Here is a 14,968-nt window from a genome sequence, read left to right on the forward strand (position 1 = left end):
GTGGTATTAGTGTCTTTTGAATTAAAAGTTTCTGTGTTTTTAGAAGTATCTTTTTTTGCGGAAAGAATTTGGCAAGCTGTTGATATTGAAATAAAAATAATACCTACACTCATTCACTCTTAACAGTAGGAAAAATATGAATTGTTTCTGATAGTGTAAAAAGGAACTCTTCATTTGATGAACATGTATAATTATTATTATTATTTTTAATGAGACAGAGCCTTAAGCTGTCCCCCTGGGTAGAGTGCTATGGCATCACAGCTCATAGTAACCTCCAACTCCTGAGCTCAAGTCATTCTCCTGCCTCCGTCTCCCAAGTATCTGGGACTACAGGCGTCTGCCACAATGCCCGGCTATTTTTTGGTTGCAGCCATCATTGTTTAGAGGGCCCGGGCTGGGGATTTGAACCCGCCAGCTCAGGTGTATGTGGCTGGTGCCTTAGCATCAGTATGATTATTAAGGGAAGCTTTTCTTTTTTTAGCATTAAGAAAGCATTTCTTCCTTAGACTATTGCATGTTATGTTGAACAGATGGAGGCCAACCAAGATGGGAAGGTTGTCTACAGCCACATCCCCCCATGAGCATACTTAAGAACCTGGGGGAGATGGTGGTAAGGGTTAGGGACAGGTGTCGTTACCAACCAGGGAGTGGGACAGTCAGTGTTTGAGCGAAAATGAGAAAAGTGTTTGAGCTAAACTGGAATGATGGGACAGGAGGAGGGAGAGGTGGCCGTGGTTCCTGATTTATTAACTGTGTGTGGGTTGACAAGTACATGTACTGAGTAGGGATGTAGTGAATGTGGACTGTGTGTCAGGCACTGCTCTGGGTAGTTTCATGGACATTCTCTTTTTGTTGTTCCTTTCTACAGCCATTCAAGATCAGTATTGTTCATATTATTTTATTTGTGTCTTTAAATTTACTTTTGTGTTTTATTTCATTCTTTCATTTCATTTTGCATCTTTAATTTTAGTTTTCATTTTTATCAAGGTCACACATGACCATGGTTTAAAGGGCCAAATGGTACTGTAAGTCTTAATAAGAAATCTTTACTTCCTCATTCTCCTCCTTTAAAGGAATGGTTACCACCTTAAACATTTTTTTGATATTTATCCCTATATTTCTGAATAAAATCCTGATCTTGTTGCTTCTTGATTTTTCATCGTTAGGCAGTGTAGACAATTAGGACGTCTTTCTCTTTCACAATACTCCACATATTCCCACTTGCCACCTGTGTACTTCCTTCTCTCGATATGGTTATTGTACATCTTGATTGTAGTCAGAACCACATTCAGTGTTTATTTTAACTATTAGTTTTCTTCCCCTGTGTTTTATTTCTTCTCTAGTTACCAATGCTCTTTCCTTCCCAGTTGCTTAGTTTTTCTGTATGTCCATCACTGATTCAAACGTTGCCTCTCTCATTGTTTAAGTCTCTTTTCTAGACATCCGAGCACATCCCCTGGGTATTCTATCACTTCCGTCTCCTGAGAAGATTCCCCCTTGGAGCCTTCTGCCTTGTTCCATCAGGACTGGTTTGGCCCGGAGGCTTACATAGTACTGTCACCTTTTCCCCCATTTCACTATCATCCCGGGGAATTCTTTTTATTTCTCTTCTGAGTTGGATCCCCATTTCCTAGACGCCATCGATTATTTTTTAGTTCCCCCTTATTTTGGTGGAACATCCTTTGATAACTCTAAGAAAAGGGTATGTCAGAAGCATGTACACCATTTTAAAAAATTGTGTAGAAATAGCAAAACTGTAAACACATTTTATTCTACTGAAACCAGATCAGTAATTTTAGTTGAGTATAGAATTCTAAACTGGAATTCTCTGTTAAAGGTTTGAAGGCATTCCTCTGTAGAATTCTGGCTTTCCATTTTAGTCTACTGAAACCAGATCAGTAATTTTAGTTGAGTATAGAATTCTTAGTTGAGTATGGAATTCTCTGTTAAAGGTTTGAAGGCATTGCTCTGTAGAATTCTGGCTTTCCAGACAAAAATCTTTCAGTCTTTGGCTGTGGTGGAGGAAACATTTTCTTCTGGGTCCCTAGCTGTTGTCAGAAAAAGGACTCAGGAGTTCCAATAGACATTTTTAAAGGGACAATTTATATGCAGTAAAATGCACAAATCTTAAAGGTACAGCTTGCTGAGTTTTCACACATGTGTAATCATCGCGCAGGTCAGGATACAGAACTTTGCCAGCGTCTCATAAAGTTCTGTTATGCCCCTTCCTGGTCAGTTTTCCTTCCTTCCTTCAGGAGTGACCCCTGTTCTGAATTTTTCCACCATCGGTTAGTTTTACGTGTTCTTGAACCATATGCTGAGTCATGCAGTATGTATACTTTGGTGTTTCTCTTCTTTTGCTCAGTGTAATGATTCTGAAATTCATCCATGTTGCCATGTGTGTCAGTGGCTTGTTTGTTCATTGCTGAGTCTTGGAGTACACTGTAAGTTCATCCATTCTCCTGTTACTGGCTTTTTTGTTGTTCCAGTTCATGGCTGTTATGAACAAGTTACTGTGAACATTCTTGTCCATGTCTTTTGTGGATATATGCACCCGTTTGTCTTGATTATGTACCTAAAAGTGGGATTGCTGGGCCATATGGTGGCATATATTTAACTTTATTAGAAACTGTTCATCGTTGGCCACAGTCATCGCACTGTTTTCTAATTGTTCTTTCAATAGACTCTCAGTCCTAGTTTTAGTCTCACTTTTTATGTCGAGAGGTATATGGTGCCCCCTGTTTCTGGGCATCTGGGGATTCTGCAGAGTGAATCCTGTTGAGTTTTGGCTTCCTCCTCGCTGTCGTGGGATTCGGTATTCTCAGGACCACTCAGTCAATTCATATTTGTTCACCAGCTTTCTTTCTTTCTTTTTTTTTTTGAGACAGAGTCTCACTGTGTCACCCTCAATAGAGTGCTGTGGTGTCACAGCTCACAGCAACCTCCAATTTTTGGGCTTAAGCAATTCTCTTGCCTCAGCCTCCCAAGTAGCTGGGACTACAGGTGCCCACCACAATACCTGGCTATTTTTTGTTGCAGTTTGGCCGGGGCCAGGTTTGAACCCATCACCTTTGGGATGTGGGGCTGGTGCCCTCCTCACTGAGCCACAGGCACCACCCTGTTCACCAGCTTTCTAATTTCCACATTTTTGTTGCTCTTCTTATATTCTCTCTGTCCTTAAGGACTCCTACCCTTACATTTTTTCCTTTCCTGCCATTTGAGTGGGTTTTCAGGAACTAGCAGAGCTCCATGCTTATGCCCAAGTCACCGTTTCAAACCTACTTACTTTGAAATGGTTCTGCCTCCCCACTATGACAGAGCTAGTTATTTATTTGAACACACAGGGGGGTTTAAGTAAGGAGCAAATTTCAAGTCCTCAGGCAGTAGGGAAAGGTCAGCCTATTTAGAGAATGAAGTCCTGTATCCAAAAAGACATTAAACAATACCAAGCTGTGATAGGCGTAATTATTTAATGATATTATGTGACAGGGATTATGAGGGAATTTGAGGGTGATGGTGCTTCTTTTTAAAAAATTTCAGAGTCTACAGTCAAAAAGCATGACTATGTATTAAGCCCTGTTTTGGCAAATCTGTTTGTCCACCCTCCTGGACCAACCTGTTGGTCCCTGCCACCTCTGGTGTATGGTGGCTGAGATAACCGTGTATAGTGGAACTGGGGACTAATTGGAAATGACGGCTCCTTGCTCAGTAATGCAGGGTCACAGAACAAACGACACGGGTAGTCTGCCTGTATTTGAAAATTGGATATTTGGTCATCAGGGAGTTTTTGCATTAATTGATTATTTTAAAATAGTGCCTTAAGATAATCATCTTGGTAACTGAGTTTGTGGCACCTGGGGCTAATGTTCTGAACCGGATCCCAGGTAGGACAACTCCCAGCTTTCTGATTTCCTTCCTTGGAGTCTCCAGTTTTGTCATCTGTCAAATGGCAACAACTTGCTGCCAGCGCTTGAGTGAAGAAGACCCAGGGGGTGAATACCAGCCAAGCACTCAGCTCAGTCCCCGGCCCGGAAACTCTCAGTTAGCGTTAGCTCTTTTTATGATCATTCAGCACCGGCCACCAAATTGGCCATTCATTCCTGGTGGCTGTGATTAGGCTTGTGGTCACCAGATATTTGTCAAGCACAGGCTGAATATTAGGACTCACACTCTTGAGCATCACCGCCTCGGGGTTCTGAGCTGCCCTTAGAGGCTCACGTCGGAGAGACATCTGTTAGGAATTTTCTCCCCTTTGGGAAAGGGGTGGTAAGGGGTTGGCAGACAGAAGGGGCTGGTTTTAAAACAATAAAGTCAATTTGGTACGGTCAAAAAAGTAATTTTGGATTAATATAAGGATACTTACAATTAGGTTACACTGTTTGCATTTGTTAGGTAAAGTCCAGGTGGTAGTTGAGTCTTTCACCCGGGAGGCGTGCCACACAGCCCTACATACGTGGTACCCATTAGGTGGAAACTTACTGACCTCCCTCCTCCTTCCCCCCATTCTTGAAATTAATTGTGTTTTTCTCCTGGGTGGGTGTGTAGTTGTTCATCTACTAGTTTAATATTAGTATTGAGTACATTGGATACTTGCTTTTCCATTCTTGAGATACTTTACCGAGGACAATGTTCTCCAAACCCATCCAGGTAAATACAAAAGATGCGAAGTCTCCATCATTTTTTGCAGCTGAATGGTATTTTGTGGTATCGAGATGTTGCTTCTTTATAGCCTCAGGTTCATCAAACATTCTTTTATTAATATACTCAATTAAACCCTTGAATGGGCTCGGCGCCTATAGCTCAACCGGCTAAGGCGCCAGCCATGTACACCTAAGGTGGCGGGTTCGAATCCCCAGCCCGGACCCGCCAAACAACAATGACGGCTGCAACCAAAAAATAGCCAGGCGTTGTGGCGGGCGCCTGTGGTCCCAGCTACTTGGGAGGTGGAGGCAGGAGACTCGCTTGAGCCCAGGAGTTGGAGGTTGCTGTGAGCTGTAATGCCACGGCCCTCAACCCAGGGGGACAGCTTGAGGCTCTGTCTCAAAAAAAAAAAAAAACTCTTGAATGAACTGGGAGCACAACTGAAGAGTTCAGAGCTGAGTTGGATTCCACATACTGAAATGAAAAACATAACACCTTTGGCATAACCCCCTATGTGTGTTTAAATGAATAACTAGCTCTGTCATTAGTAGGTTTGAAACGGTGACTTGAGCATAAGCATGGAACTCTGCTAGTTCCTGAAACCCCACTCAAATGGCAGGAAAGGAAAATATGTAAGTGTAGGAATGATTCAAGTTAATAACAAAAATTGCAATGAAAAGCGTAGAAGACTTAAATTAGGTCTCCAGTCCTTTTGAGAAGACTAGCTCTTTGGATCTTGGATTTTGCATCTTACCCATAAAGACCACAGAGCGCTATGGGAAGACCTCCACTCTTTAGCTCTCATTATCTCTCTTAATCTAAAATACAAGTTCCAGAAAGAACTTCCCTGGGCTTTTCTTTTCTTTTCTTTTCTTTTTTTTTTTCTGAGACAGAGTTTCACTGTGTTGCTGGGGTAGAGTGCAGTGGCGTGATCATAGCTCACTGCAGCCTCAAACTCCTGGGCTCAAGTGATTTTCTTGGGAATAAATCCTAATGATGAATCAGCTTCAGCAGAGTTCAAGAACGGTAATCCATAATGTTCACTCCGCCGGGCTGATGATGATTAATTTGAGGCGAGAACAATAGAAATGGGTCTTAAAGAGCAGAAAAAATGAGATTAAATACCGGGAAAAATTTTGGAGAGAAGTTATATCCGACAGGCTCCCGTAGGAAGCAGATGGCACAATACAATTATAAGTTTGACAAGAGCTTAATAAAGGGATGATTCAGAAAGGTGTGTGCAGGGTGTGGGGAACGGCGAAGCTCTTAGTCTTCCCTAAGCCTTAATCTGGAAGTCAGAGTCATGTTCAGAGGAGCCCTGAGAGGACTGGTGGCTTTCCATGAGGGACACAGCCAGCCTGAGGCTGCAGAGAAAGCACCAGAATAACTACCCCATCCTCACTCTCTTCCCTCCCTGTGGTCTCCTGCCAGGGCTCCCCACTGGCTGACCTTCACTGGAGAGCAGAGGGTGAAGGAACCCCACTGATTCCGTCTGCAAAGGTCAGCCCTCCCCCTGACAAAGTGAAGAGTGGTGAGGGGTGAGGAGAGGCTCTGGTGGGACAAAGAGATTTCCTGCACACAAATGTCAGTGATCCAGTGGGGAGCAAGTTCCTAAAGTAGAATGCAAAGAACACTCTTTTTGGAGCAGTTTTGGAAACAATACACTGCAGATTAGTCTTTACAGTTTGAGTATCCTTTCCTGCTGCCTTAAATTCAGGCATGTCACAAGAGGAAGAATGAAATGTTGATATCAGACCTAGTGAAATTCATTTTTTTGAAATTCACATTTTAATAACAAGCATAGCCAGGTGTAGTGCTGGGCCCCTGTAGTCCAAGCTACTTGGGAGGATAAGGCAAGAGGATTGCTTGAGCCCAAGAATTTGAGGTTGCTGTGAGCTATGACGCCATGGCACTCTACCCAGGGCAACAAATGAAACTCTGTCTCAACAAAACAAAACACCAAGCTGTTCAGGCCTCTTAGTAGTAATAAAACTGTTGGCATAGTATTTTGTAGTTGACAAAGGGCTTTCATGTACATAATTTTGTGACATCTGACAATAATCTTGTGAGGTAGGGAGGAAGATAGACCCATGTAATAGACGAAAAAAGTGAGTGTCCCAGAGGCTGCCTAGGGTATCACAGCCAACAAGTGGGAAAATGTGAAATGGAATCAGGCTGCCTAATTTCAAAATCAGGTGCTTTCCATAAAGAGAAACTCAAATCACCTACAATGATTTTTTTAAAAGGCAAAATGCTGATGTTAGAAGAAATACAGAAAAGAAATTCTTCCCTTTCCCAGATATTGCTGAGTGGCCTTTGTGACTATAATGTTCTTCTTTAGCAGCTGATGTCCTCCTGTCTCAAGGTTGGGGGGAATGTCATCTGGTGAAGGTTAGGATGGAAATTTGGTCTTGGAAGTCACACCATTAACCAGGCTAAGGCCAGATGGGTCCATTCTGAAGGTCTCTGTAAACTCTGAGTCCCCAAGACACTAATATTTTGTACCCTGGGACCTGGTCCAACCTCTGAAAGAAGCATCCTAAGAGACCCTATATATGCTATATACCATGGTAGTCTGTGCTAGCGTAATTCAGGTGACTGGTTAATTGTGACCAGAGTTGAACAATGTTGATAGCAACAACAACAACAACAATAACAATTATAATGCTGTTCTTAGGAATACAATTGAGGGACAGTACATGGCGATTTTGTACACGGCCTACATGCTACATGTTCACTGTGCTACCCTATTCCCTGTGTACCCCTAATGAGGCCCAGGTCCTCATTCTGAGGTTTGCAGGTGTGGCATTCTGATTATTTGACTTTGATTTGTGGTTGGCAGCACCTCAGTGTAGGAGGGAAACAAAGTTTAGCCCCATTCATTGCATGATCTCACAATCCTGACTGGGCAGCTGGATTTAGGATTTTCTTTTTAAAAATAATATAGGAAGTACACTTATATACAGTGAAATCCCGTATCGGAAATGTTCAGTTAGCTAAGTTTTGGCAATTGGAATCCATATAATCACCATCCAAAATAAGTTGGAGGACTTTTTTATAACTCAAAAAAATCTACTCATGCCTCCTTCTGGTCAGTCTCCTCCCTCCCCACCCCAGATAGACAGTCACTCTTCTGACTTCTGTCACCACAGATTTTTGTCTGTTCTGAACTTTCTGTAAGTGAAATCATATACTATCTGGCTTATTTTGCTCGATCTAATGTTTCTTTATCGATATATAATATTTGTGCACATTTATGGTGTACATGGGATACATTGTTACATGCATAGAGCGTGTCATGATCAAGTCAGGGTATTTGGATATGGTATTCATTACCTCGAGCATTTATGGTTTCTATGTGTTGGGAACACTTCAAGTAATCTTTTCTAGCTATTTTGAAATATACAGGACATCGCTGTGTATTTGTAGGTCACATTGTATGGTGACCCTACTCTGTCAAATATTAGAACTTACCCAGTGACCGGCCTCTCTTCATCTCTCCCGCACCTGCCTTCCCAGCCTTTACTCTCCACCTCCGTGAGATTAACATCTTTAGCTTCCACCTGTGAGTGAAAATATGTGATATTTGTCTTTCTGCACCTGGCTGGCCTCTTTTCACTTTCATCCATGTTGCTGCAAATGACACGATTTCATTCTTTTCTGTGGCCACATAAAACTGTCATTGTGTATATATACCAAGTTTTCCTTATTCATTGATGGATGCTTAGATTGATTCTACATCTTGGCTTTGTGAATAGTGCTGTAATAAGCAGGGTGAAGGTATCCCTTTGATAGACTGACTTCTTTTCCTTTGAGTACTCAATAGTTGGGGCGGCCCCTGTGGCTCAAAGAGGTAGGGCACTAGCCCCATATATCAGAGGTGGTGGGTTCAAACCCAGCCCTCAGCCAAAAAACAAACAACCAAACAAAAAAAACTACTCAGTAGTTGGATTTTCTGGATCGTGTGGTAGTTCTGTTTTTAGTTTTTTTGAACATTCTGTACTGTTTTCCATAACGGCTATACTCATTTACATTCCCACCAACTATTTGTGAGTGTTCCCTTTTCTCCGCATCCTCTCCAGCATGTTGTCTTTTTGATAAAAGCCATTCTAAATGGGATAAAATGATACCTCATTGTAGTTTTGATTTGTGTTCTCTGATAATTGTGACGTTGAACATTTTTTCATATACTTCTTGGTCGTTTGTATGTCTTCTTTTGAGAAGACAAGTCCTTTGCCCACTTTTTGATGGTATTGTTTTTGTGCTGTTAGGTTGTTTGATTTCCTTACAACTAATTTAAATTGTGCATGAACTTTACGGGTACCTTTATATTCCAGATATTAGTCCCATACTGGATGCATGGTTTACAAACCTTTCTGCCCATTCGACAGGTTTTCTCTTCACTCTGTTGATTATTTCTTTTCTTATGTTGAAGCTTTTTAGTTTAAAATAGTTCCATTTGTCTATTTTTGTTTTTGTTGCTTGTGCTTTTGAGGTCTTAGGCGTGAAATCTTTATCTAGACTAATGTCCTAGAGTGGGACATGTCCTATGTTTTCTTCAAGTAGTTTTATAGTTTCACATCTTATGTTTAAGACTTTCATTTTAAGTTGATTTTTTTCATATGGTGAGAGATAAAGGTCTAGTTTCATTACTGTGCATATGGATATTGTCATAAATTCTTTTTTTTTTTTTTTTGAGACAGAGCCTCAAGCTGTCCCCCTGGGTAGAGTGCCGTGGTGTCACAGCTCACAGCAACCTCCAACTCCTGGGCTTAAGCGAGTCTCCTGCCTCTGTCTCCCAAGTAGCTGGGGCCACAGGTGCCCACCACAACGCCCGGCTATTTTTTTTGTTGTTGTTGCTGTAGCCATCATTGTGGTTTGTTCTAGCCATCTTCATAGGTTGTGTGTGTCCCAGAATTTATCTGTTTCCTGCAGGTTTTCTACTTTGTTAGCATATAATAAATAATAATCTCTAATGACCTTTTGTATTTCTGCAGCATTAGTTGTAATGCCTCCTTTTCCATTTCTGAGTTTGTTTGTTTGGTCTTCTGTTTTTTTCCTTGGTTCATCTACCTGGCAGTTTGTCAATTTTGTTTATATTTTCAGAGGAATGGCTTTTTGTTTCATTGATCTTTTGTTTTTTTTTAAGTGTCTGTTTTTTAGGGTCTATTACTGCTTTTGTTCCACTAATTTTGGATTTGGTTTGTTTTTGCTTTTCTGCTTTCTTGTGATATATCATTAGGTTCTGTTTTTGGAAATATTTTCTTTTTTTTTGAGACAGAATCTCACTCTGTTGCCCAGGCTAAAGTGCCATGCTGTTGCCATAGCTCACAGCAACCTCACACTCCTCAAGTGTTCCTCCTGTCTCAGCCTTCTGAGAAGCTGGGACTTGAGGCATCTGCCACAATATTTTCTATTTTTAGTAGAGGCAAGGTCTTTATCTTGCTCAGGCTGGTCTCAGACTCCTGAACTCAAGGGATCCTCACACTGTGGCCTCCCAGGGTGTTGGGATTATAGGGGCGAGCTACTATGCTCAGCCTGAAATCTTTCCAGTTTTTTGACATAAAGATTTATTACTATTAATGTCCCTCTTGGCACTGCTTTTTCCGTATCCCATAGGATTTGGTATGTTGTATTTCCATTTTCATTTGTCTCAAGAAATACTTTGATTTCTATCTTAATTTCTTCATTGACACACTGGTTATTCAGGAGTATGTTGTTTAATTTCCATAGATTTGTACAGTTTCCAAAGTTCCTCTTGTTATTGACTCATGATTTTATTCTGTTTTGGTCTGAGAAGATACTTGATATGATTTTGATTTGTTGAAAGACTTGTTTTGTGTTCTAATATAAGATCTATCCTGGAGAGTGTTACATGTGCTGATGAAAAGAACGTGTATTCTGTAGCTGTTGGATGAAATTTTCTCTAATTGTCTATTAGGTCTATTTGGACCAAAATGCAGTTTAAATGCACTGTTTCTTTGTTAATTTTTTGTCTAGGTGATCTGTCCAATGCTGAGAGTATTGTATTGGAGTCCAACTATTATTGTATTGGAGTCTATCCCTCCCTTTGGATCTAATGATATTTACTTTATATATGCAGATGCTCTGGTGTTGGGAGCATAAATATTTAGAATTGTTATATCCCCTTGCTAAATTGATACCTTTGCGTTACATAATTATCTTTATCTCTTTTTACTGTTTTTGACTTGAATTATGTTTTATCTGATCTAAGTATAGCTACTCTTGATTAAGTAACTTAGTTTCTGTTTACGTGGAATGTCTTTTTCTGTCCCTTTACTTTCTTGTTTTTTCAATCCATTCATCTCGTCTGTACCTTTTAAATTAAAAGTTGAATCCATTTACTTTCAAAGTTGTTATTTTTAGGTGAAGACTTATTCCTGTAATTTTATTAATTGATTTTTGGTTGCTTTGTATATCCTTTGTTCATTTCTTTCTCTCTGATTGCTTATAATTGTGGTTTGGTGTTTTTTGATGTAGTAACATGTGAGTCCTTTTTCTTCCTTGTGTATTTGCTCTAATGTTGGGTTTTATGCTTTTGTGTGTTTTCAATGGTGGATGTCATTCTTTTGCTTACAAGTGTAAGACTCCCTCAAACATTTTTTTGTAGGCTTGGTTCAGTGGTGGTGAGTATTCGCAGTTTTTGCTTATCTAGGAAAGACTTCATTTGTCCTTCATTTATGGAGGATAACTTTGCTGTGTATAGATCTTTGGTTGTCAGTTTTTTTTCTTCTTTCAGTATTGTGAATATATCATTTCATTCTTTCATGGCCTGTAAGGTTCCTGCTGAGAAATCCATTGTCAGGCTATTAGGGGTTCCCTTCTGCTTGGGTAGATGCTTTTCTCTTGCTATTTTTAGAATTCTCTCTTTGTCTTTAAATTTTGACAGTTTGACTATTATGTGCCAGGGAGAAGAACTTTTTGAATTGTACTTATTTGAGGATTTCTAAAGTTCCACATCTGGATGTCTAAATCTCTTGCTAGACTTGGGAAATTTTCAGCTATTTTGTTAAATAGGTTTCTTTATGTCTTTGTTCTTTCACCTTCTGGAACACCTAAAATTCATATATATAGTTGCCTTTAAGGCATCCCACATGTCATGTAAGCTTTCTTCATTCTTTTGTTTTTATTTTTGTGTGCCCAGCTTAATTCAAAAGACCTTTCTTCAAGTTCTTAAATTCTTTCTTCTGTTTGATCTAGTCTATTATTGAAGCTCCTGATTGTATTTTTTATTTTATTTACTGAATTCTTCAGTGCCAAGATGGCTGTTTGATTTTTTTTTTTTTATGATCGCTATCTCTTTGGTGAATTTTTCATTCATATCCTGAATTATTTTTCTGATTTCTTTGCATTTTTTATCAGTGTCCTTTTGTATCTCACTTAGGTTATTTACTATCATAGTTTTGAATAATTTGTTCAGGCATTTCATTAATTTCTTTTTTGGTTGATTCTGCTGCTGGAAAATTATTGTATTCCTTTGCAGTTGTCATGTTTCCTTGCTTTTTCCTGTTTCTTGTGTTCTTATGTTTATATCTGTGCATTTGGGATAACAGTTGTTTCTTCCAATTATTTGTAGAAGACTTTTTCCCGTAGATGTATATATGGTGTTACATGGGCAGGGCACGTTAGCTTTGATTCTTGGTGCTTAAGGTAGGGTATTCTCTGCTTAATTTCTTTGGCTATAAGTGGCATCAGTAGTATCTATAACTTCCTCAATGGCATAGGCTGTGTTGTTAATGGAGGCCATGGTGAGGCTTTTCTGGAGCAGAGATGCCAGTGGGCTGGTTCTCTAGCCTTAGTCATGGCAGCAGTGGTCTGGGTATGCCTGACTTTGGGCCCCTAGGCAGTATACATGTTGGTGGGTCCAGCCATCTTGCTTGGATTTCAGAAGTGATGGTGGTGGGTCCTTAAGCCCCGGGACAATGTGCATGGCATGGATAATGACAGTAGTGGTGGTGGGATCTTGGAGGTTCCAAGTGGTATGCAATTGTGTTAGTGGTGGTTGTGATGGGCTGTGCATGCCAGGCCCCAGGCCCCCAGGTGGTACATACCAGTCAATAATGGTAATGGAGGTGGCAGCAGCCTAGGCAGGTCTATTCTCATGCTCTCAGGAAGACTGCACACCTACCAGTTGGAGCGGTGCAATCCCCAGGCCTCTGGATGCTGTGCTTTGGTGCCAGTGATAGGTGTTTTGGGCCCTCTGGTGATGTGCATGTGCACTCAGGGTGACCATTTGGTCAGGGTTATCCTCATGCCCCAGGTATCATGATTGGGTGGGAGCAGCAGTGGTGGTGGTGGGCAGGGAGAGCCTGTCCCCAGGATATGTGCAAATGTGTGATGGCCCTCCTGCTTGGGTGGGGGATGGGGTTGCTATCAGTGACAGTGGTCCCAGGCAGGCAGCTCTCAGGCTCTGGGGAGCAGATACTTCAGGTCCCTTTGTCTTTGAAGCAGCCTTGTATGCCCTGCCCCCCACCCCACATACCAGATTATAGGACACAATGTGGGCAAGAGTGCTTGGGCCCCTGCTGCACTGCTGGATCCAGCCATTGTGCCACTGCAGCCTCTGGGTAGGCATGAGAGGTGGAGATGCAGGGGCCATTGGGCTCCAGGGCAGCATGGAGTCTGGTGAGGTTTGGGTTCTCAAAATGGCACTGTGCTGTAGTTGCTTGGGCCTCAGCAGGTGCATGAGCCCCCTTTCTGGCGCCTTGCTGTCACATGGACTCTAAGAAGCTCCCTACACAGGTCTCAGGGCCTGTAAGTCAAAGGATTCATCCATGGCCAGGATCGCAGCAGTCTGTCCTGGGAATGTGGACTGGTGGTGATCTGTCACTTACCCTTTGCCTGCTCTGGGGAGCCTCTCCAGGAGCTCTCACTCAGCCAAGCCCAGCTAAAGCAGCTGCCGTACCTCCCTCCCCTTTCTTGCCTCAAGAGTTTCCAGTCACTTCTCTGCTAAATTCAGTGTTCTTTCTTTAATGTTCTATTTGAAGTGTAATTATCCTCTCATGGTTTTGGTTCTTTGTGGAGGAGAGTTTCAGGTGCCTCTAGTCACTCAGTGTAATCTTTTTAAAGTTCATATTGTTGTTTTACATTGCTAGTTCATTCCTTTTTGTTGCTGAAAGTATGTCATTATTTATTTTTTCTTCTGTTGGGAAAATTAAGTTCTTTTTCCTTTTGGTCTAATATGAATAAAGCTGCTGTAAACTTTCTTCTACAAGTCTTTTTGCAGATAATTGCACTCCTCTGGACTTATTCCTAGATGTAGAATTGCAGGACATAGGGTAGGTGTACGCTCAATTGCTTTACTATTTTTAAAATAAAATGTTTTATTTTTTTATTTTTTTGAGACAGATCTGTCTCACTCTGTAGCCCTCGGTAGCGTGCCATGGCATCACAGCTCACAACAACCTCAAACTCTTGGTCTTAAGCGATTCTCTTGCCTCAGCCTCCCACGTAGCTAGGACTACAGTGCCTACCACAATGCCCGGCTATTTTTTGCTGCAGTTGTCATTGTTGTTTAGCTGGCCTGGGCCAGGTGTGAACCTGCCAGCCTCTGTGTATGTAGCCAGTGCCGTAACCACTGTGCTATGGGCGCCAAGCCCAAAATTTTTATTTTAGAATAGTTTCAGATTTCTAGAAAAATTGCAGAAATAATACATTGAAGTCCCTTATCTTCACACTAGGTTTCTTCTATTATTGGAATCTTACATTAATAGGGTAACATTTGTCACAATTAATGGACCAATACTGATACATTATTATGAACTCAGGTCCATTACTTTTCACATTTCTTTCATTTTTACCTAAAATCCTTTCTCTGTCCAGGATCCCATCCAGGATATCATATTAAATCATTTTTTATGTCTCCTCCGGGTCTTCTTGGCTGTGACAGTTTCCCAAACTTGCTGTGTTTTTCATGGCCTTGACAGTTTTGAGAAGTAATAGTCATATATTTTATAGGGAATATCTCAACTAAGACAGCCTCATGTTTTTCTTATAGCTAGACTGAGATCATTTTGAATTTAGGGAAGGAAGACCACAGAGATAAAGTGCTATTTTCTGTACATCACATCAAGGGCACATACTCTAGACATGAATTCTGATCACCGATGTGAACCTTGGCCACCTGGTTAATGTAGTGTTTGTCAGGTTTTTCCACTGGGAAGTTACTCCCTCTCCCCTTTTATGCTTTATTCTTTAGATGAAAACCATCTTTTTTTTTTCTTTTTGAGACGAAGCCTCAAGCTGTCCCCCTGGGTAGAGTGCCATGGCATCACGCTCACAGCAACCTCCAACTCCTGGGCTCAAG

General features: G+C 41.2%; 1 protein-coding gene across 1 annotated transcript in view; it reads left to right on the plus strand.

Annotated features, from left to right (window-relative positions):
- The window catches only part of FAM189A2 (family with sequence similarity 189 member A2), a 78,594-nt gene that overhangs the window by 34,934 nt on the left and 28,692 nt on the right, over nucleotides 1-14,968 (plus strand). The gene's annotated exons all lie outside the window — the stretch shown is intronic.

Source organism: Otolemur garnettii, unplaced genomic scaffold (assembly GCF_000181295.1).
Source record: "Otolemur garnettii isolate 467f Iridium unplaced genomic scaffold, OtoGar3 scaffold00006, whole genome shotgun sequence".
NCBI classification, from domain to species: domain Eukaryota; kingdom Metazoa; phylum Chordata; class Mammalia; order Primates; family Galagidae; genus Otolemur; species Otolemur garnettii.